Consider the following 12,042-nt stretch of genomic DNA (forward strand, 5'->3'; position numbering starts at 1 on the left):
TTCTTGAATATTTATGGAAATGTTTTGTGTTTTAACATCTTATCACTACTTGTATGTTTTTATTTATGAGTTTAAATGTGTTTTTGGTGATTAGTTGGCTAATTTCTTGATTACGTAAAGGATCCTCAAATTAGCAAGCAATAAATGATTTATGTGTTGTTTTTGCTTCACACAATCATAAAAACATTTCTTCCAACATGGTAGTGAAAGCATTTGACTCCTCTTGGATTTGGTGGCTTTTTGGTTCATAATGCTAGTTGACTTTCACTTATTCAATGCTTAATGGAAATTATGACATTAACTAAGGAAATTGTTATGAGCTTCTCTAACCATTTTAAAAACTAAGAAAAGTTTACGTAATCTCAAGCTTCTTGGATTAGTATAGCCAAATTGAGGATTTAAATCAAGTATTTCCCAATTGGATTCTAATGATATGATCATCAAAGGTCAAAGTGAGGAAACCTTAAGTCAACCATCCTTCCCTTATTGATTTACATCAAACTCTTATTTTTGTTGAAATTGTCTATTTAAATCTTAGTTTAATTCTAGTTTATTTCAAGTATTTAAAAATACCAAATCCCCCATTTTTAATTTATTGTCATTTTACAAGTATTTTTACAAAGAGATTTTTCATAGAGTTATAAAATTGAACCAATATCCGTGGATTCGATCCCTTTACCACTATACACTATTTTAGTGTGTAATATATAAGGTTATTAATTTTGTTGGCCTCGAAAACCAACATCAGTAGTAGTTGGTTCGGAAATGGCAGAAATGCCTTCCACTTCATTTTAGTTTATGTTGTCCATTTCTGACTTCCGTAACAGTTCTTGATTCAAAATCTTTGTGAGTAACCGGAGACAGAGATCTTGGTTTCTTAGATTTCTTATTGATTTTCTTTGGGGCTTTAGCTGTTTCAGAAGGAGTCGCTTTCACTTTTCATTTGCCTCCCCACTTCAGTTTGTTTCCCTCATCAACCAATCTTCGTAAATCATCCGACATTGGATGGATACCGGATGAAGGTAACTCTTGATATTCGTACACAATCACATTATCATGAGGAACCTTCACCAACATTTCCTTAGGAATAGACCCAATAAATGTGAAATTCCTGGGGCTAGACATCACAAACATAGTCATTTGGAGTATCGGAATAGCATCCATAACAGGATCTAGCATCAATTTTGAATCTGAAGTGACCCAAGGCACTATTGACCAAAAGCGAGCACAAGAGATCTCCGCATGGCGATTGGTGGTGAATGTGCTTTGGATGAGTTGAGTCCATAGAATAGCACCATAATCCAGATTGATGCCATGAAAGAGAGTATAGAACAACTTACTTGCGATGTCTAAACCTGTAACTTTTTTAGAAAAACTTTTGAACAGGAGAGTGAACAACCCATTCCACATTGGAGGAAGAAAGGGCTTCCTGAATTTTGACAATAGGGATATGTCTCCGGTGTATCCTGTCTGATAATACATCTCGATTAGAGTAATGGATGAAATCCATTTTGGATCTATGAGAGCTTCGGAAGAAGAACCCCTAAAAGTCTACTTAAGTGGGGCTTGGTGATCGAGGTTTTGTGAGATGCAACTTCGAAGTGGGTGATTTATTTTGCCTTGTTGTAGATTGTAGAGGAGTATGCCTTTGAGAAATGGACTAGTGTAATAGAGTCAGCCATGGTTAAAGCTTGAGCCAGTGGCGAGAACTTTAAGCATTTTGTAACGCGATGAATCAAGATCGATTATCAGATTCTGGTTGGATTTCACATTTAGCATGATGACGAAGGTTGATTGATCGGCGAAAGAAGTTGTTTCTGATGATTCTATCATTGAATCAATGAAGAAGACGATTAACGGTAGAGAGCTTTTAGGGTTTTTTCCCTTGAGGGTTTTGAATACTGTGTGAATGGTGAGAGAAAGTGAACTGTCCAAAACCCTTTTATATGGTTTGTTATGAGTAGTGAGAGAAAATTTCCATTTGACATTCCTGTACCCTGTAAAAGTAGCCTAGAAAATTATGAAAACTCATCAATGGTGTCAGACGCAGTTGTAACTGACACGCGTGATGTCAAGGAATTCAAAAATCGCACCTGATTTGAAATCTTATCTCCAAGAAACCATCATTTCAGTTTTGACATATTAGGAACTATCAGCCAATCCATCGCCTTTTAAATCAAGACCTGTTCTTGGAATAAAGGTAACCAATCAGAATTAAAACTAGACTTTGAAAATTCACAACGATTTTTATGCAACAGTGTGCCAAAGAAAAGGAATAAAGAAAATTAAATATGTGGGCTTCTATGATGTCAAACAAGATTGACATGAAAATCAGATGGATCCCGGGCAACGATATCTTCCATCTAAGTCAAGAGAGACTTCGAAGTGCTTGTGACGTATCCCACTAAATTAGGATCACCCATTTACTAGGAAACTGTGAAAGGCTTCTTTTATTAGGCTTAATGGGTGGTTAAGCTTGAATCAGATACCGAAGCTTGACGTAAGTCTGAAGATCTGAAAGAAGTATTTGTTTGACCACTATAGCCATAAGAACAAGGAAGCTTTGGAAATTCTTTAAGTAACTAGATATGTTGGAAATCTAAAAAAAAATTATCTAGTTGGGCAGAAATGTCTTAGGTCGAGAACATTTCAATAGCATCACTAAAAAATGAGATTTCAAACTATAATGGTACAAACCATTAAGGCTTTATTCATCAATTCCTTAGTGAAAATATCTAGAACATTTAATTGTTCACCATCAATTTAGAAACGGGATTCAGAATTTTGGGTTCACTCAAACTCATGGTAATAACGATTTCAAGATCATAAACACAGATGTTGTGTAACCATAAACATCAGTGTTAATCTCTGAGAGTCTCAAGGGTTGCATTTATGAACATGAAATTGATGAAGAAAGTATAGATTGGTTCCAAAGAAGAAAGTGTACCTCTGCTATAAATGAATGACAACACATTCAAATCTTAACCCAATGTGAGAGGAATAAGGTAGCTCAATGACTTATGTAAATGAATAGCGTGATTGGGAAGAAATGGTCGGAATGAAAGTTTCATTAAGGCTTCAAACATAGAGTCTCAGAGGCTTGGGACAACATGAAACATCATGCTTCTAGGGACACTTAGCTAATACAAAATTTTAGAATTATACCTTCCCCATCATTCTGAATTGACAAAATAAAGAATGTGCACCTGAGAAAAGAACGAAAATTTATAGAAAATTAAATTTTTTTGGTATTTTTTGATTTTTCGAAAAAAAAATACTAAAATGAAAATAAAGAGAATACTTTTTTGATTTTTGATTTTCTAAAATATGATGATAAGAAAAATAAAGGAGAATATCAAAGATAAAAAAATTCTGAATCTCAAATGAACAGTAACTTTCGAACAATTCAGAAGCTTGGAACCAGTCATAATAGATTAAATGTACAAAGGATACTAAAACATTCTAAAACCCCGATGAAAAGTAGATTCCTTACCATTACAAAGCTCGAAACCATTCAGAACATGAACAGTAAATTTTGATTACAAGGTAGGTTTCAGAGCTGAGTTAGCTTCAATCATTCCTAACCCTTGTAAAATTTGATTGAACGTAGCTTCATGTAAGGCCTTTTTCAAGATGTCAACCAACTGATCTAAGGATCATACAAAATGAATTTCAATATTACCATCCTCGAGATGATCCTTTATGAAGTGGTATTGCAGTGCAATGTGTTTCCTCTTTGAGTGTTGCACTGGATTATGGTAGATTCTGATATCTCTTTCGGAATCACAATACAGAGGGATTCTATTCATACTAATACCATAATTTCTAAGTTGGTTCTGAATCCACACAACTTGAGATGTACATAACGCAGCTGCTATATATTTAGCTTCAACTGTTGACAAAGATACACATGTCTGCTTCTTAGATTGCCAACTAACAAGTTTTCCATCTAGAAACTGACATCCCCATGATGTACTTTTCTGATCAAGTCCACATCCACCTAGGTCAGCGTCGAAATATGCTTGCACAAAGAATCCTGAATTCAATGGATACCATAGTCCAAGAGAAGTAGTACACGTCATATACTAAAAGATGTTCTTGACTACCGACATGTGAGGTTCTCTAGGGTTGGATTGAAATTGAGCATAGTAACACACAAAAAACATAATGTCAGGTCTACTTGAAGTTAAATACAAAAATGACCCAATCATTTGATTATACAAAGTCATATTGGCTAATGGTTTATCAAGTGAAGGAGTAAGTTTCAGTCCGAACGCCACTGGAACTTTGACTTTAGAATCACCCACCATTCCGAATTTCACCAATAAGGTCTTTGTAAAGGCTTGTTGATTGATGAAAATACCTTTTCAACTCTATCATATATTTAATACAAGGAAAAAGTTAATTTTACCCATCAAACTCATTTCAATTTTAGTTTCCATTAGATTTCAGAATTTAGTTGTTAAGCTAGGATTAGTAAATCTAAAAATAATGTCATCAATGTAAATCTTACAATCATCAGATGGTTACCCTCCTTCTTATGAAAGAATGTAGGATCAAAAGTACCTTGTTTAAATTTAGATTGCTTAACAAATCGATTCAGAGTTTCATACCATGCCCTCGATGCTTGTTTAAGACCATATACCGCTTTATCCAAAACATAGCAAAGATTCGGATATTTTTCATTCACAAATCCAGGTGGTTGTTCAACATAGATGGTTTCTTCCATTTCACCATTCATAAATGCATACTTCACATCTATTAATATACATCAAAGTTTTTGTGAGTTGCATAGGCGAGAAAAATTCGAATAGATTCTAGTCTAGCCACCAGTACGAATGTCTCTTCGTAGTCGATTCCTTCTTCTTGATAGTATCCTTTAATGACCATTCGTGCCTTATTACGAATTACATTTCCCTCTTTGTCCATCTAATTCTGAAATACCCATTTTATTCCGACAATAGTAGCATCCTTCGAAGTTGAAACCAATCTCCATACTTTATTTAGCTAAAATTCGTTGAGTTCTTCCTACATTGCTTGAACCTAATCTGTTTGATCAAGATCAATTTTCACAGTTTTAGGATCAATTTTAGAAATGAAAGAACTAAACCTGCAAAATTCCAAATTTGAAATAATGTTGTTTGTTTTGCTTTTTAAGCCCTTGTAAGAACTTCTGAAGATGAGTCTCTGATCACTTGAGATCTTGGATGATCTTTGGTCCACTTTTCCATAGATGGATAGTTTGAATCATAAGCTGGATCGATTTCAACATAAACTTATTCAAATTCCAATGGTACATCCGAGTCATTAGTTTCATTCTCCCCTGGAAGTTTGCATGTGACCCTTCATTCAGAATCGGATCCTTCCCCTAGAAGTGAATATCAGTATTGGGGTTTGAAGTGGAAACCTCCCTTTAGAATGGAACATCAGTAAGTTGTGGTTGAGGTTCTTTCGGAATTGGTGGCCCTTGAGAAGTCTCGATATGTTTAACAGCTTCATTAACAATCTTCTTCAATTCATTTTCTTGAGTGTCCTTGGCCTTCGATTCTAAGGAAATTGCTTTTTTAGGCTCATTAAAAAAATTTAGAAATTCCTCATATAAATTCATCAGAGGAATTGTTGTGGAATTTGTTGATGGAAAGATTTCCCCAGACTGACAATCTTCTTGTTGATATATCTTCGTGTAATTATCATCGAAGGTGACATAGTAGGTTTCTTCAATCTTTCTTGATTTCTTATTTAGAACCATATATGCCTTTGAAGTTAAAGAATAACCCAAACAAATTCCTTCATCTGATTTCACATCCAATTTATTCTGATTTTCTTTAGAGTTGAAAAGAAAGCACCTGGAAGCAAACACATGAAAGAATTTAACGTTAGGTTTCCGATTGTTCAAGATTTCATAAAGAGTAATGAGAAATCTTTTGTTGATATATGAACGTTTATGTGTGAAACAATCAGTTGCAATAGTGTCGAGGAAGATTCTCAAATCATAACATCGTCTTTGCAGCTTCACAAAGAGAGCAGTTTCATCTTTCAACTACATTGTTTTGCTGTGGAGTGTAAGGTGAAGAAAAGTTATGAGCTATCCCTTTGCTAGTTAAAAATTCTTCAAATGCTTGGTTTTTGAATTCCGAATCGTTGTCACTGCGAATTTTCCGAACCGACTTTTGTAATTGTAGCTCAACCTGCTTGATGAAATCTACGAGCTTCAAAGTTGCATCTGATTTCTGTCTAACAAAGAACTGTTGGATAAGGTGTTAGTCCATAACTATTTCTAGTATGTACTTGACCCGGTTGGCATGGTCCATTTGGGTTGCATGACATCATGATAATTGGATAGGAAAAATGAGAATAAGGACACTTATGGTTTGTTAATATATTATAAGTTATAATATATTAATATGAAATCATATTATTTAATTATTATTGATCAAGAATTAATTTGGAATTCATTTTTTGATAAAAAAGAGACTAATTAAATATATTGGGTTGATTGTGTAAATCATCCATTCTTATATAGTGCGTAATGATCCATGGTTTATTGGATTGAGCTAAAACCCATAGGGTGCTCAATGGATGCTCCATAGAGGTTAAAGCCCATGGATCATGGAAGAAATGAAAAGCCATGTCAATTAGGGTTTACATGGTGTAACCCTACTTGTGACACACTATATAAAGACCCCATAGGCTAGCAAAATCGACACTAAGACTAGAACAAGGAGGGCTAGCCGATTTTGAGTGATAGTTTACTTCTCTCAAAATTATTCCAAGAGTTGTGGTGTTGTGTGAAACATTTGAGCATCACATTTGGGGTGCTAGGGTCACAAAGTTCTTAAGGAATCCAAGCAACAATAAAGGTATGTTCTTCTACTAGATTTTATGTTTCAAGTTCCATGCCATGCTAGTTAGGTTAAGAACATTGGAAAAATCAAATTTGCATGTATCTTAGTAAAACATAGATCTAAGGTTTCTAGGGTTGCATGTACACCAGAGGAGTGTTAGAATGCTGAAAACCCTTCAAGAACACACAAGTAAATCTAGAAAAATCATGAACAATAACCAGAATATATTTATTACCACAATTACTTTCAAGGGCCGATGGACCACAAATATCAATGTGCAACAATTCTAGTGGCTCAATGATTTTGGTATTGACGATGGTTGAGTGACTCTTCCTAATTTGTTTTCCAAGCTCACAAGAAGCACATAAATGTTCCTTATCGAACTTAAGAATAGGTAGACCACAAACAAGATCACCAATGACAAGCTTGTTTATATCCTTGAAGTTCAGATGAGAAAGCCTTTTGTGCCATATCCAACTATCATCTGAAGATGCTTTCGTAAGTAAGCAAATAGATGGCTTCCCTTTTATTTGATTCAGATTCAGAGTATACATCTCTCCTTTACTTTTAGACTCTAGAAGCACTGCCTTAGATTTCTTTTCAGTTATCTTTGAACCTTCAAAATCAAACGATACCTTCAGTCCTATACCTACAACCAATTGTGAAACACTTATCAGATTGTGTTGCAAGCCCTTGACAAATGCTACCTTCCTAATCGAGAATTCACCATTCATAATAGTTCTATATCCTTTTATCTCCCCAATGGTGTTTTTTCCAAACATCACTCTACCGCCATCCTTTAAATATCTAAACTCTCATAATTCTTCTCTTCTCCCAATCATGGGACGAGAACACACTCTATCAATATACCATTCCAAATCGTACTGTTCGTCACACATAACCTGCAAAATTTAGAAAGATTTAGGAACCCAAACCATCATGGCTCCTTGTGAGGATTTCTTTTGAACAGGGAATATCTTAGTTTTATCAACCCAAAATGATTTTCTTTTCAAAACATGATTCTTCCCTTTTTCGATTTTAAAAACTTCCACTTTGTTATCACAAAGATTAATTTCAACAAAATTGGATCTTCGTAGAATATATTCTTTGATTGTTGGAGCGATTCTTTTAGAAAATGTTTTTTTTCTTTCTTTATTAGGTTTGCTTCATCTTCGTTGAAAGTAATCTCTAGTTCTGAAACCACTTTACTTTTACCCTTAAAATCTTTTGAATTGTTAATATGTTTTGCAAACTGTGTTTTTTGAGAACACTTTGATTTTGGCTTGTTAATTTGTTTCAAAACTTGTGATTTTGGAGAAAAATTTGACTTTGATTTAGAAATTTGAGAAGAATCAACTTTTCGATTAGAATATCGTTTTGAATTAACGGAACTTTGATTTGAATTCTTATTTTTTCAAAAATGCTTTCTTTCTTTTAAGTACTTCCTATATCTAGCATTCAATTGTCTTTTCCTAGCAATAAGTTCTTCAGCAGACTTATGAATGTAAGATTTTGGTTTTTCTTTTGCGACTGGTGTTTCATGTTTTTATGAAAATATCTCACTTGAAACATCTTTTGTGCCACTAGAACCTGCTTTATCGTAACAAAGATCCACACGATTCAATGGTTCTGAAATGTATTTTCATTTTGTTTTCCAAGAGGTTATTTTTGAAAGACCTTTTGTATAATCGACATTATCTATTGGCTTCAACCAGAAGAATTCATCGCATCCATTCGCATTATCATCAGCAGCTAGAGATGTTAGTTTAGATGTATCATATTTGTTCAGTCCTTTCTTAACAAGAACCTAATTTGGTATAGTTTGGACTTTCGGAAAAACAGTTGCTTTTTATTTCAAAACATTTGAACCTTTGTTTTCAATAATTCGAACCAATTCGATTGAGTTTTCTGAAATCAAAATTTTCTTACGTTCATTATCAATTTGCACAAAAATAGAACAATCAATTTCATCATCTAAAGAAATTTCAGTCATATCACTTTCATCAAACTCAGAAACGTTTTTAGAATCAAAAGTATTTTCTAAATTTAATTTATTGCATAGTGAGTCTTATTTTACATAGCACTTAATTTTATTTGTTCTTTATCTTTTTCATTTAACATTCCCTTCATCATATTTTTGTGATCTTTGGATTGAATGTGCTCCTCAAGTTTCTCAAGTCCAAACCTGTATGAATCAGAAACATCATCTGAAGAAACAATTGATTCACATTTATAACAAACAACATCGATTGTGTCGTCTTTCAATTAAAGAAAGGGTAAAATCATTTTATGCAATGCTTTCCCTATTTCACAATCCAAATGCAAATGAAAAATATTATTATATAAACGTTTTGCAATAAAAGAAAAAATATTTTTCTCTTTTAAAAGTGCAATGCTATCTCTTTTAAGGTAAATAATGTCAAATTTTGATCTAGTGAGCTCTACTTCCAGTGCCTTTATTCTTAATTTTCTCTCTTCACTCTTAAATGTTACCCCATTGAGTTGATCATTCATATTAGAATTACTAAGACGAGTTCTTTTTAAACTATCACTAAAATTTGAAATAATATACTTTAAATCATCTAGTTCAATTTCATAATGAGACACATGAATGTTAAGAGATTTGAGTACAAAATGTACCTTATCAACCACTTTGTCACGTTCTTTCACATGATGCAAAACCGTCTTCGCAGCAAAACAACTTTCGGAAGTTTAACCACCATCAGTAGCATACCCTCTTTGTTCTGAACCTCTGTTCTAAACCATTAAGCAATTGCCTTCTTAACCCTGCAATTCTTACTTTACCACAAAGCACCCGCCATGTGTGGGTTTCCTGAGCTCGTCATTCTCCGAGTCTATAGACCCACCTCGACTCATCCATCATCATTATTGCCTTCCTGTACGACTAACGCTGGCTTCGCATTTGATGCATTTTTTTTCCTAAGCTCCTCTATCTTCTGAACATAATAGGCTTTGTCATTTTCTTTTACACTCTTCTCATTTTCTTCCTTGACATACATTCCTTCGCAAAGTGATTCTTGCCATGACAGTAATTACAATCATAACGTGAATCACCCAACAACTTCTTTTCCTTTTTCTCATCGTCATTCCCAGAGTTCTTAAAAATCTCATCTCTAGGCTTTTCTAAACTAGAATTACCTTGCTTGAAATTGTTTCTGTAATGACAGAAATTCTTCTTATAGAACTTATTGCGATTGGATACGCGAAAGTGCCTTGTCTTCTTTTGAGATTTTGGTTTCCAAAAGTTCTGATTCGGAATCTTCATCTGGTGACTTCATTCCCTTTTCAACTAATGCTAAGGATCCCATGCTTGCAACAAGCTTTACTTCCTTTTTTACTTCCTCTTCGTAATATCTTAGAATATCCACAACTTTGGCCAATGTATAACTCTTAAATTGTTTGTGTGTCTTCATAGTGGACACAATAAACTTCCATTATGACCTAAGACCATTCATGAACGTGACTTTATATTTAATAACACATCGCTCAAGATTATATTTGAGCATTCTACTTAGCAAGTAGTTTAAGAGATTGAACGTCTGATCCAACTTCTCATCGGGTTTTTGTATGAAAGAACCAAACTCAGAAAAGATAGTCGTTTGCAAAGAGTATTCTACATCATCTCCTTAATACAGCTCCTTTAGCCTATCCTGTATACCCTTAGCAGTATCACATGCACTGACAGAACGAAAAGTGTATGGAGGAAGAGCAAATCGAATAATTCTCATAGCCTTTATGTTGCTTATAAGTTTATTCTTCTCATCCTATGGAATGTCAGTATATTCAAGAACGAGCTCATTGTAATCTGCAAGAGTCTTGATCACTTTTCTTATGCCCATATGCGAGTATGTCTCCTGAGTCACTACTTACCATATAGTGGCCATGTGTTCTTCAATTCCAAGAACATAGTATTCAAAGTGAAGTGCCTAAACTTCATAGTCTTCCAGAAAGAGGATTGGAATCCTTGTCATGCATCCTATACTGCTCAAGAGATTGAACGAAAAATAGTGAGGATCTTCGTGAGTCATATTATCCAGAATTCACAAAAACAATTTTAGAACCAGATGTGTAAAACGTGAATCGAGTTCAAGGGAAACACTTGAGATCTAGATCTAGAATCTATAATCGATTGGGACAACAAGAACATATCTAAAACGTAAAACCCTAGCAAAACTCGACAGAAGAATAGCGAATTAATTACACTATCTCCTGCTCTCATACCAATTGTGAGAATAATAATTAAGATCAATATATTCTATAATAAATAATGTGAATTAAATGACAATAAAACAAAGACCAAAAGTGTGTCAAATGCTTTGATTAAAGTAGCTCTAGATGAGTTCAGAATAAAAGAACTTCTCTATGAGAGCTAGGTAGAGCGACCAAAACCGTAACCCTAATGATACATGCATGCAATATATATATATATATATATATATATATATATATATATATATATATATATATATATATATATATATATATATATATATAGGATGGACTAGATAGCTAAGCCGAGAATAGACAAGCCCAAATGGAATAAAATAAACTATAATATACATACATTTGACACAATACTATTAGACCCAACAATAACTCATAAAAATGTGGTCGTGATAGTTAGTTTCACTCCATGCATGCTATAGAAGGTCTTAATGCATTAAGATGTTGAAATTTTTAGTTTTAAGCAATAAATGGACATGTAAAGTCATAAAGACGGAAACATAATGACTCATGATGGTATTTTAGCCTTGGATCTACAGTTAGACATCTTAAGTCGAAGAAATAAGTGCTTAATGGGCTAAGAGGATGGTTGATGCGTACGCTAGGGGTACTGCAGGGTACGTTGCACATACGTAGATCTGGCCCTGATACCTCAGACATGCTTGTGTGTCCTGCATACGAAGCCTGCTCAACTGGTTGAGTTGACTCGGATGTATTGACCCAATGACTTTAACTATGACTTTGATAATGACTTTGAAAAAGGTTGACCAAGTTTGACTTAAGGGTCTTTTGGGTATTTTGAGCTATATTTGAGCCTTAGTCTCTATCTATTGAATAGATGACTTGTAGAGTAGATATTTGGAGCAGTTTATCATTCATCTTTTTATCAGACTATGATGTGAGTTTTTCCTCACTGTACTTGTAGGTCGAAGGCACGAACACCAGCATAATT

The sequence above is a fragment of the Lactuca saligna genome, chromosome 6 (assembly GCF_052625555.1).
Source record: "Lactuca saligna cultivar CGN05327 chromosome 6, ASM5262555v1, whole genome shotgun sequence".
In the NCBI taxonomy this organism is placed as follows: Eukaryota; Viridiplantae; Streptophyta; class Magnoliopsida; order Asterales; family Asteraceae; genus Lactuca; species Lactuca saligna.